Raw genomic sequence first — 14,518 nt, forward strand, 5'->3', positions numbered from 1 at the left:
TTGGAACCAGACTATACCCTGCTTTGCTTGTACTCTCCCCAAACACACGTTCCCCACACAGGAGTCCTGTGGCAAGCAGGTGATCTTTTGAGCTTGTGAATATCAAGGAGAACTTTCTCCCATCCCTTTTGGCCCCCAGTACCGTTTACTGTGTGGTAGAGCTTCATAACACTAAGCTGAAACCTCCCCTATAACTCCTACCCATCAGTCACAGGCCCCGATGGCCACTCCAGGCTAGACAGCTGCCTGGCACCTGCTTTCACCTGGAGACGGGAAGCTTCTAAAGACAATAGGCCTCATTTCACACTCGGGCGTTCCTGGAGTTTAGAGCCTTCGCCATCCTGATTTCACATGCCCTCGTGGTGTGGCAGTCATGTCCCAGCAAGGCATTCAGGCTGCAGTGATGGCGGTGCTGAGCTGAGGGGATGGACCGTCGTTAAGGACACTCCACTCTTCTCGCTTACCATTGGTTCATGTGGAACTTGCTCCTGCTAACCGCCTCTGGTCTTTTCCACATGATCTGTCAGCTCACTCTCCCATCATGCTCTTACATTGTCAGGTTTTGGAACACAAATGTGGGATTATGTGTATGCCCAACTGTTAATACTTCATTTTATTACAGTTTCTACCCATCCTAAGCAAGTTCACATTCCTGATGATCCCGATTCGGCCATCTGGTATGTTAGCTTTGCCTCCCAGTGTTGAGATTGCAGATTGGACAAACAAGCCTTCAGTGTGTCTGTTAAAAACCGAATGAGACAGCCGAGGAAGATCCCTTTGGTAAAAACATTTTACCAGGCGACCAGCTTCACACACCCTGCAACTTTCTTGGGATAGTAATGTGCTCTGATATTTTCTTTAAGTTCAAGTCTCTTCTATTTTTTTGAAAGGAAAAATGCTAATTTGAGAAGTAGTTTGTTTACAAGCTATCCCGTCTATGCTATGCTATTCTGTTACAGCAGCTTGAGTGGACTAAGACTGACTGACGAAGGTCATCTTGTACTGAGGGAAGGGAGGGACAGGGCCTGACTTTAGGACCAGGTGGAAGCAATTCCACCTGTCCCCAATCCTAGGACTGCAATGTGTTGCAGATGTGTTGCAAAGCGCTTCCACATCTGTCTTCCACATCTGGGTTTGTTCAGTCTACCATTCAAACAGCTGCTGATCCTCCCATTTCATAAATGAAACAAACTCCAGGGATGTGTGACTTACGAAGGTTTTCTGGCTCCCAGTCTGATGTTTGCCCTCCACTCCGCAAGGTTGTTGGCTATTTTAATTTGCTTTGTAATTTAGTCATTCACGCATTTACTCATCTTTGCCCTACCAGGCCCTGCCATCTCCTGGAGGCAGGTAAATGACCAAGTTGACCCCTTCCTGGGGCCTCCAGAGGATTCTGTAAATTGTAGGTGCTCACAAAATGTTTTGGAATTAGCAACAAGTCAGAAACATCTAGCTTAACCTGCTGGAGTCCCACTGTGCTCATTAGGGCCGGGGAAGGGAAGGGTGGGGACTTGGCCCAGCTGCAGGTCAGTCTCTCTGCAGGGACCAGTAGGCACCTGCTAGGACAGAGTGAGAGGGCTGTGGGGGAGGCGTCTCCAAGGAGTCAGGAAGGCGTGTGCAATGGTCAGGAATCTCCTGCCAGGGTGCTGGCTATGTGCTTATAGGCAGGCAGGTGTCGGCGGAGGGGTGCAGGGTCCCTGTGTCTGGGATAACTCCTGGGGTGCCAAGCATGGCTTCCTGCGGGCTTTAGCTCCCAGCGCACTTTCCCCAGGGCCCTTCGTCTGATCCGATCAGTCTTCCAGCTGCTTGCAGGTGTGGAGCCCACCCTCTCCTACCCGACCAAGACACCAGAAGCATGCTCATTCTCTGCCCCCTCCGCCCCATTTCCTACACAGGCACGAGGGGAACCGTTCCGCCTCTGGTGATGCCAGGGCTCCTTCCCACCAGCATGTCCTCTGAGGCTGCAGGTGCGGGGCAGTGGCAGGCAGGGGCCTTGAGTCTGCCAAGCCTCCCAGCATCTCTGAGGCCTTGGTACAGCCAGGGCCCTAGGGGCTCATTCTTAGGCCACCAGATGTGACAAATGTTTTAGTTCCCAGCACCACCCAAGATGGGCTCCTGACTGCCTGCACTGGGCTCCCAGTTTATGTGCCTTGTGGCCCTGTCACCCCTCTGCGCCCCTGCCCACCACCTCACAGGGAGCCTTTAACCCCTTGCTGTCCACTACCATTCAGACACAGGTGGGGACCTCAGCCCTCACCCGAGTCAGTGGACTGGGGCAGTATGAGGCATTTGTGCCCTCTCCCTGCAGGAGGCTGAAATCTGAATAGACTGGTGCTCCCCAGGGATAAATGTGCCCCTCGCTCCCCCTTCATGGTGGCCCTGGGACCCTGCCTCAGGGGCCCCCAGGCTGAGGCTCAGACCCTCACACACTCTGGGCTTGCTCCGCTCCTGTGTGTCCTTGCAATATGATTTTAGCTGAATGGCCCCTCCTTCCTCGTAGCTTCCCTATCTGTAAAGTGAGGGTTGGGCTAGATAGCTTCCAGGGTCCCTCCTGCGTGGTGCCCGGGGCAGAGCACTTCTCAAGAAAGGCAGCCGCAGGGAGGTTTGCTGGGGAGGCATGTGGGGCAGCTTGCTGGGCAGGCTGGTGGCCTCAGGGTGGTTTGCTAGGGAGGCATGCCAGGCCAGCATGCTGGGCAGGCTGGAGGCCACGGGGATAAGTGGGCTGAGGGGCCTCTTGGAGGTGTGAATGAGGGAGGCAGAGCAGGCCGGTGTGGACAGCCCTGTCCCGGCTCTATCTCCCATCTGTGACACCCTCTCCACACCCAGGCCCTGATAAGCAGGTGTGAGACACGGCTGCCTTGTGACAGGCCCTTCAGCAGGGAGGGGACTGCGGGGGTCCACTCCACTTCTGAGTTCAGACGTCAGCCTCTTCCTCCCCACCCCCATTTCCCTGCCAGATGGACAGGCCCGACCAAGCAGGCATCCTACCCCCCTCCGCCCCTGCCTGGAGACTGCCTCTGCCCCAGAGGCCTCAGCCTCCTCAGGGGTGGTAGGGAACAGACTTCTCAGAAGGAGGGTGTCCAGCCCTGCCAGGCTTGCTCCTGCTGGCACTGGCGCTGGCGCAGGGCACCCCAGTGCTTTTCCCTGTACACATCTCAGGACTGGTCCCTTGTCTCCTCTTCCAGTCCCCATGCCATCAGCTTTCAATCATCCTCCCTCAGCTCTGGTGTTGGGGCCACTGCTACACCTGGGCCCCACTTCTTTCCTCTGAGGCCAAGGCCAGAAACAGCTTATTTTTCAGTTTGTGGGCAAAGGGTGAGGGTGGAGGGGGAAGCAGAGAAGGCTGGGGGCAAGGGGAGTGGAGCTTGGAGCTGGAGGGAAGCGCAGGGGGGCAAACCAGACGGGTTGGAGTCTGCAGGAAACCGCCTCCGGAGGGAGGGGCTCTGCCCAGGCCCCGGGCCCCAAGGCACTGAATTGGAACTTCCTTCTACTTTCTCAGAGGCTCTCCTCCGGTCCAGAGCTGGAGACTAGTTTGGCCCTCAGCCCGCGGCCAGAACGCACCGGGCCGCGCATCAGCGTGTCTGGGTCTAAGCGTGTGCTCGTTCCCTGCATGGGTCCCGCCTGTGGTCCCATCCTCAGCTGCACAGCTGCCGAGGCCGCAGAGCGCCCTGGCCCAGAGCACAGGCCCGGGAGCCAGGCAGACTGGCCGGGAGTCACGCCCCAGCTCGGCTCCCACCAGGCTGGGCCTGTGGGCAAGTTGCTCAACGGCTCTGTGTCTCAGTTTCCCCATCTGTAAAATGAAGAGGACAGCATGGATCGCTCGCGCCACACACCTTGTAGGACCTAATACATGTGAAGTATTTTGAGTAAGCACCGCATACGTTCTGGCTATTATTATGTTTGTAAATTTTATCTTAATGTAACTTCAAACTTATAGAAAAGTTGCAAGCAATTCCCATATATCACTTATGCAGATCCACCCATTATTTATATTTTATAATTCTCTCTCTCAGTGTGTGTATAATGTACCCTCTACCCTGTATTATGTATGTACTATATACATAGTCTGTATATATTTATAACACACATTTTTTTTCTGAATCACTTGAGTGTAAGTTGAAAACATTGTGTTTTTACTCCTAAATACTTAAATGTGGACGTATTAGTAAGGGCAAGGATATTCTTTTACAAAACCTCAGTACTCATATCAAAATCAGAAAATTTAACACTGATATACTGTCACCTAATCCACAGTCCATATTCAAATTTCATCAGCTGTCTCAATCACATCTCCTTCGGGCCTATATTGCTTCCTGTCCCAGGGTCACCCATGGCATTGAGCTGTCACGTCCCTTCACCTACTTTAACCCGGAAGTTCCTCAGCCTTTCTTTGTGTCTCTTGAACTTGACATTTTTGAATAGTCCAGGCCAGTTGTTCTGTACAGTGATGCCACTCAGGTTCTGTGTGCCGTTCCCTCATTCTTGGCTTCAGGTCATGCATTTTTGGCAAGACTACTACAAAGGCGCTGTTGAATCTTTCTCAGGTTAGAGATGTCGTCTCCCATCGCTTGGTTTGGGTGGCGTGTGCCAAGCCCCCCACTGTAGCACTGCTCCTCCTTAACTGTGGGGAAACGCTCTGTTCCCCACCAGCGTTTTCCCCGCTAGTTTCCATGCCCCAGTGATCTGCTCCATCCTTCCTTCTAAGCTCGCTCACCGGCTCATTCAGGCCGGCTCCGCGCCTTCCGACACACCCCCTGGGTCTCCCCGCACTCTCTCACCTCCTGGGACAACAAGGTGTCCCGGGCTCATTTCGCAGTTGCTTGGCAATGAACCAGCCGGCTCACTGAGGAGCCCTAGAGCCTTCCGGCAGAGACCAGTGTTCAGAAGCCGCGACCCGGCTGCTGCGTGTGCTGGCGGATGGTGGATGCCCTTGTATTCTTGCTTTTCCATCCTTGGATGGGATGGAGGGGCACCAAAGACACTGCGGCGTAGAGATGGGAGGGGGAAGGGGCGAGATGGCCCGAGGTCCCCTCGCCTTCTCCACGCCCCTGGGTCTTCCCCGCTTCCTCTCCCTCCCTCTCCTCTTCCTCAGGCCCTCACCCCCTTTCTCAGCCAGAATTCCTCTGCAGATTCCGGCTGTGGGAACCTCTGAATCCATCTCCCCAGCTCCGCGAGCGATATCAGAGGCAGACAACTATGTGACCTTTGTGTGTGAACAGCCAAAGGCAAAGATAATTTACGAGAAAGTTTTTGCTTAGAGCAATCTGGTGACAAGGTGATTGGGGAAGACACATTTGGAAGGTTTCCACCTGGAAACGTTCCTTTTCCTGCATGAAAACACTCAGCCCGAAGCCGGTGCTGAGGTCGCCGATGGGGGGCCGCTGGAGGCGTGCGCTCCAAATCAGCCCCCTCCAGGCTCCGGGGACCAACAGGGGGCATGAAATGCCCCGGACAGGCCGCCTGGTGTCCACAGGTGGCAGGTACAGGTACAGTTTAAAAGGAAAATGACTGGAGCCCAGTGAAGGCCACCTGAATGGCTTTCTTAGTTAAGCAAATGTAGGGTGAGTGAGTAGCCTTGGTCCCCCACTTGCAGTTAGTTAACTGCTTTGAGACTAGATTCAAGGCTTGCTCTCCCTGAGATCCCTGACACCCAAAGCTGGCCCCTGGGGGCAGTGCATCCACTTAGAGGGGGAGCCAGAGCCTCTGGGAAGGAAGGAAGCATCAGTACAAGATGGGAAGGGGAGGCGCCCGCGGGGTGGAGTGCGGTGGCCTCAGTACAGGCCTTGGGCCGGGGGCTTCTGAAATGAAATTATCTTGAGAAAAACAGGAGCCTGGGTGGGGACCATGGTTGACAACAGGAGCCCACCTGTGTTTTCCTGTGGTCCGGCTGACTTTAAGATTTTTTAAATTTTCTCATTTTTAGAGAGAGAGAAGAAGAGGGACAGAGAGAGGACCATCAATGTGAGAGTGAGACATCGATCGATAGATCGGCTGCCCCCTGCATCCCCTCCCGCGCCCCACTGGGGATGTGCCCTGACTGGGAATCGAACCGGTGACCCTCAGGTGCACGGATGCTGCTCAACCAGCTGGGCCACACCAGCCAGGACCAGGCTGACTTTAGCATGGACTGAGGCTACTGCTGGGAGTTCCGGAGGCTGCCATGCTGACATGCCTATGCTCTCGCCTGGGGACTGGTTATTTGTCCACAGGACTGTCGCCTAGGGATGAGGCCAAGTGGGGACCCTCAGGAGTTCCCCTTGACTTTGAGGAATGGTGCTGTTTTCTGGTAGCATGTGCTGGGACCCGTGAGGTGTCCAAGTGTCCTCAGCAGTGACAGGGCCGTGCTGTTCAGATCCTGGAACCTGACCCCTATTCTGTTTTTTAAACAACTCAAGCAGAGGGTGAAACTCCCTCAGGGGAGGTACTGGGTAGGTCATGGAAACTCTTGGTTGGTGAATAGAAAAAAAATCAAGGTGAATTGAGGCCACCTCAGAATGTCCCGTGCTCAGGGACAGTTCCTTCGGCTGCATTCACAGCGAGGAGAGAGGCCAGCGCCTTCCCCGTCGCCAGGCAGGTGCTGGGAACTTGCTATCTCTTGGCCTTTGCATTGCCCATGGTAGGTGTAGGAGGCAGGATTAGGGGAGACGGGACCTGGAGTTGATTCTTGGACAGAAGAAGCCCCATTGAACCGTCCACCCTGCTTGCCAAGTGCTCATTAAAGCAGGTATCGGAGGCCGGAGGGCCAGCCCGGGAGGTGACCGGAGGAGGCCCCTTGTGGCACCTTCCCCAGCGTCTTAGCCAGAGACGGAGACCAGAGGAGCGTCCTCACCTACGCTTGGGCGCCCTGTCCACCAAGTGAACACCTTAAATAGCTCTGGGTTTTCTTACTCTCCACAGTCCCCATCCTGGTCCAGGCCACCATCAATCTGTCCCTACAGAGGCCACCTGGCCTGTTTCCCCTTCTTTATTCTTGACCCCTACAAGCCTTTCCCTCAGAGCAGGAGGTGGGAGCTTTCTAAAGGACAAAACCAGTTAGCAACCATGTCCCCCTCGCAACGCCACCAAATAATGAATATCTATGACAGGAGCCCCCTCCAACAGCGCCACGGCACCTCAGGGTCCCTTTCCTGGGCCTCGCTGGGCGGGGTCAGCCACGTGGGCCATCTTCCCCACGCCCTTCCACACCTCGGGACCCTTAGTCTGCTCTTCCCTTTGCCTGCCCCCCCCCCCCCCGCCGTCAACAAACCTGCTGTATCTTCAGTAGAGCCCCTCCCTGGCCCGTCGCCTGGGTAGCCTCACTCATTGCATTTGGTACTTTGCCCCCCTGGTTTTCAAGGTTAATGCCTGTTTCCCGAACTTGACTGTGAGTTGCATGAGAGTGGGGGCCTTGTCTGTTGGGCTCACTGTGACAACTCCAGCTCTCATATGCTCAGTGTGTGTTTGCTGACGGAAGAGTGGACAGATGCCTCTGCTTCCTCGGCTGGCCCCATCACTCAGTGGGAGTGAGTGAGGAAGGGGGCCCCTGTGGCTCTGGGTCTGCTGACATGTGCCACTCGGTCCTGGGGTGCATGGCTGCCATCAGCCCTGCTGGCAGGGCTTTGGCCCCACTGCCCAGTGTTCATTTATCCTGTGAACGTCGCAGTCGCCACAGGAAGACGAGAGGGCGGCTGAGTCATGTGGCAGGTCGGGCTGCTGGGGGACAGATGCATGGCTTCGTGTGGGTCTATCCGTGGGGCTGGGTGGTCTTTAGCTGGGGCACAAGAGCAGAGAAGTTGGCCTGGGGGGCTCTGTGGCTGGGGCCTGGCAGCTGGTGGGTGGTGAGGGTGGCACTGAGGTGGTGGCTGCCCCTGGGGAGAAGAGGGTATGGTGGCCAAGCGAGTCTTGGCGGGGGCGGCCCACAATTGAGGAGGTGTCAATGAGCGTGAAGTACATGCTTAGTGGGAGTGAAGGACTGGGAGGGTGGGAAGGCCAGAGCTTCTTCTCCCCCACCCCTCACCCCCGACCCCACCATGCTCCTTGCTCTGATCTTCCTCACCCCTCCTGCACTCCGGCCCCTCAGTGCCTCCCCTTCTCCCTGCTCTGGACTTCGAGAGCCCCCGGGCCTCCAGCCCCCATAACCCTCTCAGCATTCCCTGCCTCCCAGGCCATCAGCTCCCCAGTCTCCGCCCCTGGCCCGTCCTGCCAGTGGCCTGGGCCCTGCTGGCCTGCCCTTCTCTCATCACCTCCTCCTCACTCCCTGTGGCACCCTGGCACCAACCCCAGATCTGTGTGCACTGATTTCCCAACACTCCTGCCCTCCTCCCCGCCGCACTCCCCTCGAGGGAGGGCTCACTTGGGGATCCAGCTTTCCTCCAGAGGTCAGGTGGGGTGAAGGTGGGGGATGGAGGGCCTGGCCCACCCTGAGCTGTGGAACTGAGCTGGGGGTGGGGAGAGAACATACTGAGCCACTGTGGGGCAAAGGGGTTGCCCCTGTAAGGTCGTACTACCTTTCACAGCCTCCCGGGTCTCTCAGTCTTGCTTGGTGTCACCTGCTCTTCCCAGCTCTTCCTCAGTCTCCTCGGTTTCCCTCAGTTCTTCTAGTTTCTCATGGTCCCTCTCACTGAAGAGCTGGACACAAGCCATTCTGTGGGTCAGGAGTTCAGGAAGCTTCCCAAGGCTGTGTGTGTAACTGGTGTCTGTCAGGGGTGCCCCAGGGTGTCTGTCGGGGAGTGCCCCTGGGTGGAGGAAGAGACCTGTAAGGAGTGTGTCAATAAACAGTGAGCAATGCAGGAAATCAGTGGGTCTTACTGTAGAGATTGTCCCCAACAATTTACAGATGAAAACACATGGCTCTGAGAGGGAAATGGGATTGATGAGAACAAATCCTGTAGGGGTTAGTAATAATAATTGTCATTGTCCTACTGGACATTTATTAAGTGCTTACCATGTACCAGGGATTGTTATAAATTCTCTCCATGTCCCACTTTACACAATGCTAACGCTACATTAGGAGGTAAGTATTGTTATGCCCATTTTACAGATGAGTAAATGGAGCAGAGTGAGGTCGGTTTCTTTATTTCATACAGAAAGCCCATGGAAGAGCAGTGGAATGTCACACTGCACAAGGAGTCTTGCTCCTTCAAAGGATGCTCTAAGTATAGGGAACATTTGTTCAGAGCTCCTTAAAAACAATGGCAGATACTTCACCAAAGAAGGTACAGGAATGACCAATAATGGCATGAGGAGCTTCTCTACACCCTTAGTCGTCAGGGAAATGCAAATTAAAATTATGGGATACACCCATTCATATGATTAAAATTAAAGAAAAAATAAAAAGACTGACAACACCAAATGTTGGCATGGATATGGAGCAACTGGAACGCTCATCGCTGGTGGGAATAAAAAACAAACAACCATTTTGGAAAAAATTTTTACAACTTTTTATAAAGTTAAACATGCACTAATCATATGACCCTGAAATTCAATTCCTAGGTATTTACCCAAGAGAGAAAAACATATGTCCATGCAAATACCTGAACACAAATGTCCATAGCAGCTTTATTCATGACAGCAAAAAATTGTAAATGACTCAAACGTCCCTCAGCTATTGAATGGAAAATAAATTGTGGTATATCCATATAATGGAATACCACACAGCAATGAAAAGGAACAAACCAACACATTCAACAACGTGGATGAGTCTCAAATGCATTATGTTGAGTGACAGCAGCCAGACGCAAAAGGCTGCATGCATATTAATTCATTTATGTGAACTCTCCAGAAAAAGCAAATCTGTAGGCACCGGTAGCAGCTCAGTGGCTGCCAGGGGATGGGGTTGGAGAAGTGGTTGCCTATAAAGGAGCATGAAGGAAATTCTTGGCGTGATGGATTTTGATGGTGGCTATACTACCTATATATTTGTCAAAACTCATCATGTATTTAAAAAGGGGGAACTTATTTTATATAAATTATTCTTCACTAAGCCTGCTTTAAGTATAGAAAAAGTGGGCTGGGGAGGGTAGAAAATAGGATGGTCATGGTTGTCTCATTGACAAGGTGACATTTGAGAAAAGAGTTGAAAGAGAAAGGAGGTGCTGTTTCTGGGGGGAGAGTGGCAAGCAAAGGCTGGTGATGCTCAGTCTGGGTGGGACCAGTAAAGAGCTGGGGTGAGGGAGCTTAAGTGGGGTAAGAGATGGCTGCGGAGGGGCTGAGGCAGGTGCTGGGGACTGGGGCAGATCATGGCTGCGAAGGGCTCAGGCTGTCCTCCAAGTGTGATGGGGCCCGCTGGGAGTGCTGAGCAGTCAGTGACATGATCCCCTTGCCTTTGAATAGACCCTCCGGCTGCTGTGTTGAAAACAGCCTGGGGCAGGAGCAGTTAGGAGGCCTTTGCAAGAATCCAGACAAGAGATGATGGTGGCTCAGACAAGCATGGAGGCAGGAGAGGTGTTGAGAAGTGGTTGGACTTGGAATATATTTTGAAGGCAGAGCCAACAGGATTTCCTGCAGGATTGGATGTGGGGTGTGAGAGAGGGAGAAGAGGCAGGGATGACGCCAAGGTTTTTGGCCCCAGCCACTGGAAATGCAGCCAGACACCCCTGAGGGGGCTGTTGACCAGTTTTAACTGTCCCCAGGGGGCCTGCGGCTGAAGTCAAGACAGAGTTGAAAGGGAGGGGCTCAGCCCTGCTCCAGGCTCTGGAGCTCAGGGCATGGGCTGCACATACTGGTTATTCCATTACCTTTTATTTATTGGCCTTATTGGCTTTTGTCATTTCCTCATTGTCTCCTGTCCGGAGAGAAGCCTATAAATGTGATGGATTGACACAGGATGCAGGAGGCCCAATTATCGCTCCGAAGCCGGCCTCTCTTCTTGGTGGAGCCTCCCCAGCCTCCATTGCCCTTGAGCTCCTCCCCCAGCCTTGCCCATAGAAGCAGCCCGGTCCCTGGCCTTCCAGGAAGAGGGGGTGCAGCCTGAGAGGGTGAGTGGCAGACAGATGGTCCCCCAGGAGGCATGGCTCCAAGGACAACTACTAGAGGCAAGCTCAGCGCCCTGTCTGGTCACACTTAAAATACCAGCGCCTGCTCCCCGAGGCTCTGGCCACAGAGGCTGGGCAGGGAGCAGGGTGGGAGACAGGACATGCTGCCTGCCGGTCAGCCCACATCCGGGGCGGGGGGGCTCTGCTTCGACCTGTACTACGCATTTCTGGAATCCTAGCCTGCCTGTCTCTTCCCAAAGGCTGGTATGACGGGGCTTTTCTCTCCCACAGCAGGTGCCTGGCAACTGCCCAGGGATGCCAGCCCTGTGAGCTGGCACGGGAGGAAGTGCTTGTCAGGGTGGTCATTACGCGTGCTGAGCTCAGGCTGGCCTGGCCCTACCTCTAACTTGGGACACTGCAGGAGAGTGGTGCCCCCAGCAGGGTCCCAGGGTCCCTCTCATAGGGATGCCCCTTCCCCCCAGAGCTTGGAAGCTGCCAGCATTTGAGAATTGTGTCTGAATGAAGTTCCCTCTGGCCTGTCTGCCTGCCTCTGTCCCTGGGAATGTCCTGAGCCCCCTGGTCCTTAGGGGGTTGGAACAGGAAGCTTGAGGTTCATTCCTGGGGTTTCAGGCATCTCCTGGTGGTAAAGCTCCTCCCCCTCCCTAACAGCCACTCTCATTCCTGAGCCTTGAATGTGTACGTGTGTGAATCCGCATGTGTCTTCATGTAGGTGAGGATCTCAAATGACCATGCGTCTGACCTCCTTCCAGAAGAAAGAAGTGTGGAAGGTGGGGCTGCTGGTGAGGAAAGCGGTGGGGATCTCAGACGACAGGAAGGGTCCAGGCAGAGGAGAGGACCCAGGAGAATTCCGCGGACCGTGAACTTGACTGGCTTGTCTCTTCTGCAAACATTCCTGGCTCCTGCTCTGTGCCCAGCGCTGGGGTGGCCTGGGGAGCGTGGTTCAATCCTCGGCTGGCCCGGCCTGGCCCAGCTCTCAGGCTGGAGGGCCTGCCAGGCAGCGCAGTGGGCTCAGCGCCCTCACAGATGGCTCTGAGAAGCGGCTGGGGCATCAGACGCCAGTCCTGGGCTCCTCGAGCCATCGGTGGTGGCCTGTGGCGGCTCTTTGCTCTCCCTTGCTGCCTGTCCCATGTCCTCCTGTAGGAGCGCCTGTGCTCTGTCCCCTGCCCCTCCCGGTCTCGTGGCTGTCAGGGCTGGCGGGTGGAGGAGCTGCTGGCACCGGGCAAGGGAGCTGCCAGTGCCGTGGCCCCAGGGTGACAGCTGACGTCTGTCCAGGAGCATCTATCTCCCTGCCAAGGACTGAGCTCCCTGGGCCGCATGCCTTCCCGCTGACACAGGAGCCGACGTCCATCCCTCACAGAGCTGCCTGCCGCCTGGACCTCGGCCTCACCCCAAGCGGCCGGTGACAGCTGTGGCATTGCTCTGAGCACAAGGCCCCACTCCTGCCTCCCTCCTGATGAGCCCGCCACATCCCAGGCCGGGGGAAGACCCATCTCAGGCAGCCAGGGAAGACCCCACAGAATGCCCCAGAACCCCAGGCTTCAATCCTGGGCTCTGATGACGATGGGGAAGCCGCCATGCTGTGTCCTGAAGCTTGTGAGAGAAGAGGCCTGACCCTTTCACAGCCGGGTGGGGGGGCGCAGCCTCCTTCCCGCCCCCTCACACACTCCCCACAGAGTTAGAGTGGCCGCCCTGTGTCCCGGCTGCAATGTGAGCAAAACAGACACAGCCCCTGTCCGCATGCTGCTTTCATTCTTTTCACTGGCATTTCTAGAAAGTAGATTTCCCATCACTGTCCGGGTGCACACAGCACTCACCCAAGGTTTACATGTAGCCGAAACGACAATTTCACAAAACAGCACTCCTCCTGAGCACATAGGATACACAGCTATGTAAAATTCTGGTATTCTTTATTTTTTTTCTCATTGATATTTTTAGAGAGAGAAGAAGGGAGAGGGGGAGAGAGAAACATTGATGTGGGATCAAGCCTGCAACCTGGGCAAGTGCCCTGAACAGGAATCGAACCGGCAACATTTCAGTGCATGGGATGAAGCCCAACCAACTGAGCCACATTGGCCAGGGCCTGATATTCTTTTTAAAAAAGCTAGCCTCGGCCCACTACACTGGATGTGGCCTGCCCTTTGAAAAAGCCCTGGTCTGGTTGGGAAAAGACAAATAAGTGTCACACAGGTTAAAATGGACTGCCCTTGCCCCGGTTTTGACCGAAGGACTAAAACCCAGGGTTTCGGGACACCAAATGTCCGAGTCTGTCCTATGCAGCTTGTTTATAAGGGAAATGGCGCCAGACACTGGGACCCGCAGTCACATCAGGTCACATGCAAAAAGGGGTCCAAGAGAGCAGAGGCCTAGGCATCTGTTGGCTGGTTTCTTTGGAGAAAATGTCCAGAGATTCCAGGGCCCTGTGTCCTTTCCTTGGGGGAGAGCCTGCGGGGGGTGGTGGTGTTACCTTCTAACCCAGGCCCCCGAGGGGCCTTCCAGGGCCTTCTAGGAGCACTTTGACACATTGGAGATCTGGAGGACCGGGCCTCGCTTGGCCTAACAAAAGCTCAAGTTGACAGGTGACAGGGTCCTGGATCTGGCCCTGGGACCTGGGAAGAGGGTCTCGGGCCAGCTGCTCTGATGGTGGCCATGGAGCCCGCTGTGGCCAAGAGAGTGCTCTGGGGGCTTCCTGTAGGCTGGAAGTGGCAGGACAAGAGAGGGCCAGGGTAACAGGGCCACTTGGAAGGTTGAGGGCCTTGGCAGGAAGAAGTTGGGGTGGACCCACAGGGGCCCAGGGGCAAAGGATGGGGTCACAGGGTACCCGGAAAAGGGTGCATCTCCTGGGCTGAGAGATCTGCAGGAGGGATGCCCAGAAGGGAGTCTCCCAAAAGCCACAGGTGCCTGCCTGTAGGAGAGTCCCATCTGGCTCCTGCCTGGCCTGGGAGGAGCTACCAGCCACCCCAGCCCTGACTGTTCAGGGACTGGACACCTTAAGGATGAGGGTGGCTGAGAAAATTTACAAGGAAAAGTCACTGTAGGCTGCTGTTCTTTGGCCCAAGGTTGAGCCAAAAAGCCACAGGATCAGCCCGGTTCTCATCCAGGGCCAGGGAAGATTATCTGCACTGAATAAATTCAGGAGGGACAGGGAGAGACAAAAATAAGGTTGGGTTTGATGACACCAGGGGTCATGTTTGTTTGCATATGGGCTTTGCAGGTGTTCGCAATGGGGAGTGATAAACGCTGTGACAAGGGCAGTAACAAGAGCGGGGGTGAGTGACAGGGAAGGGATTGGGTGGTGGTCAGGGAGGGCTCCCGGAGGAGGCGGCATTAAAATGAGGCCTGAAGGCTGAGTGGAAAGGAACTATGTTCTGGGAGGCGGATGTGGCCTTTGGAAAGGCCGAGAGGAGGAAGAGCCCGGGCCTTTGAGGGGTTAGAAAGAGATGTGGTTACAAGGTTGGCAGGCCTGAGGCCCTGGGAGGGGTGTGCCTTGATCCCAAGGCAACAGGAAGCCACTGGAGAGTTTTATCCAGGAGGCAATGACCTTGGAT

The sequence above is a fragment of the Miniopterus schreibersii genome, assembly GCF_964146895.1.
Source record: "Miniopterus schreibersii genome assembly, chromosome: 15".
NCBI classification, from domain to species: Eukaryota; Metazoa; Chordata; class Mammalia; order Chiroptera; family Miniopteridae; genus Miniopterus; species Miniopterus schreibersii.